Genomic DNA, 2,706 nt, shown 5'->3' on the forward strand with positions numbered 1-2,706 from the left:
TAGCATGATTAGCAAGTGACTAGCATGATTAGCAAGTTACTAACATGTCGTTAGCATGTTTCTAACATGATTAACAAGTTACTAGCATGTTGCTAGCATGTTAACAAGTGACTAACATGTCACTATCATGGTGTTAACATGATTAACAAGTGACTAGCATGTTGCTAGCATGATTAGCAAGTGACTAGCATGTTGGTAGCATGATTAACAAGTGACTAGCATGTTGCTAGCACGTCGTTAGTATGATTAGCAAGTTACTAGCATGTCGTTAACATGTTTCTAACATGTTGCTAGCTTGATTAGCAAGTTACTAGCATGTCTCTAGCATGTTATTAACATGATTAACAAGTGACTAGCATGTTGCTAGCATGACTAGCACGTTACTAGCATGTCGCTACCATGTTTCCAGCATGATTAACAAGTTACTAGCATGTCGTTAACATCTTTCCAGCATGATTAGCAAGTGACTAACATGTTGCAAGCATGACTAACAAGTCACTCGCATGTTGCTAGCATTATTAGCAAGTGATTAGCATGTCGCTAGCATGTTATTAACATGATTAACAAGTGACTGGCATGTCATTAGCATGCTTAGCAAGTGACTAGCATGTCGCTAGCATGTTTCCAGCATGAATTGCCAGTGACTAGCATGTTGCTAGCATTAATAGCAAGTTTCTAGCATTTTGTTAGCACGATTAGCAAGTTACTAGCATGTCGCTTGCATGTTTCCAGCATGAGAAGCAAGTGACTAGCATGTTGCTAGCATGATTAGCAAGTTAATAGCATGTTGTTAGCATGATTAACAAGTGACTAGCATGTTGCTAGCATGATTAGCAAGTTAGTAGCATGTTGCTAGCATGTTTCTAACATGATTAGCATGTTGCTAGCATGATTATTAAGTTGCTAGCATGTCAGTAGCATTATTAGCAAGTGACTAGCTTGTCGCTAGCATGTTTCTAGCATGATTAGCAAGTGACTAGCATGTTGCTAGCATGATTAGCAAGTGACTAGCATGTTGATAGTGGGACTAGCAAGTGACTAGCATGTCGTTACCATGATTAGCAAGTAACTAGCATGTTGTTTACATGTTGCTAGCATGTTTCTAGCATGATTAGTAAGTTACTAGAATGTTGCTATCATGACTAGCAAGTGACTAGCATGTCATTAGCATGATTAGCAAGTGACTAACATGTCGCTAGCATGTTTCTATGCTAATACAGCTAAAACCAGTTGATTCAGTAAAAAAAAAAAAAAAAAAAGCTAAAAACCAGCTAAGACCAACCTGACCTGCTAAAAAAGTGGCCAAAACCACTTTAAAACCAGCTGTTTTTTTCAGTTGGGAGTTGTTAAGCTTTGCTATAGCAATAGACAGCTTAAATACACCATAAATCTTATTGTATAAAAGTTGTCACCGCTTCAATGAAAGTCTATGGCATTTTAGGTGGTTTTGCTAGTCTGGTTTATGAAAACCGTAAGTCGGATCAGTTAGAAAAGACATAGCATCAAAAGTCTAGGACAGGGATGGGCAACTGGCGGCCCAGGGGCCGTATACGGAGTGTCTTTTAGTACAGCCCGCTGGATCATATTAGACTCGGATGATCAATTTTAAAACATTTGAATTGTTATATGGATTATTAATATGACGATTAAACTTCAAAAGGCTACGATTTAAAGGGGTCATATGATGCTATTTCAAGTTTTCCTTTCTCTTTGGAGTGTTACAAGCTGATTGTGCATAGATAAGATCCCTGAAGTTGCAAAGACTAAAGTCTCAAAACCAAAGAGATATTCTTTATCAAAGTTAAGACTCTGCCAAGCCCCCCTAAAACGGCTCGTTCTAACACGCCCCCACTAGTGATGCGCGGATGGCGGTTATATCTGCGGGCGCTGCGGATAATCCGCGGATCGGGTGGGTCGGGTAAAAAAAAAATGCATTCTGATTTTTTGCGGGTGGATAAAATAAATCCTTAATGATGCACGTATTAACAACATTTTCTAAATTATGAACGTGTTTTAAATAGGCTACAGAAATTGAATAAACTGTAAATTAACATTAAAAGTTATTCAACAAAACATTATTTAGTCAAGAGCAGTAAGGGAGTTTCTCTGTCTTTGTTGTTTGATTAACATTAATAAAAGACGGCACAGCTTTATTAGGCTGCTGTCACAAGACCTATTCCACGGATCCAATACTGATACTCATGCGTTTTAATTTGCAACTGTTTACATTAACTTAAGACAAAACCGACAGTACTTTCTCAATTGGTACTCGCAGTACGCGCTTTGGATGTGACTGTGAGCGCACATGCCTCTGGAGAGCACGAGTACTGAATGGCTTAAAAAGACGTGAAAATAATAAATTTTTGTGATGATGCATCAACAAAATGCAATTCTGTCAACTGTCCCGAAACGCGAAAGTCAAAGAGAGAAGACGCGGTACAGCTGAATCACTTACGCTGTTTTCATCTGATGGTTTGTGTGGATTTATTTACTCATCTAACCTACACGCTATATTGTATAAAGGTTTTGCAGTAATTTCCCTCATTTTTAAAATCGAAAGCTGCAGGAATGAGTAATGCGATGTATGCGCAATCCCACAACGAAATTCAGGATCTGATCCACGGATCCAATACTGATACTCATGCGTTTTAATTTGCAACTGTTTACATTAACTTAAGACAAAACCGACAGTACTTTCTCAATTGG

This window comes from Sinocyclocheilus grahami, unplaced genomic scaffold (assembly GCF_001515645.1).
Source record: "Sinocyclocheilus grahami isolate Dianchi unplaced genomic scaffold, SAMN03320097.WGS_v1.1 scaffold50.1, whole genome shotgun sequence".
Lineage (NCBI taxonomy): Eukaryota > Metazoa > Chordata > Actinopteri > Cypriniformes > Cyprinidae > Sinocyclocheilus > Sinocyclocheilus grahami.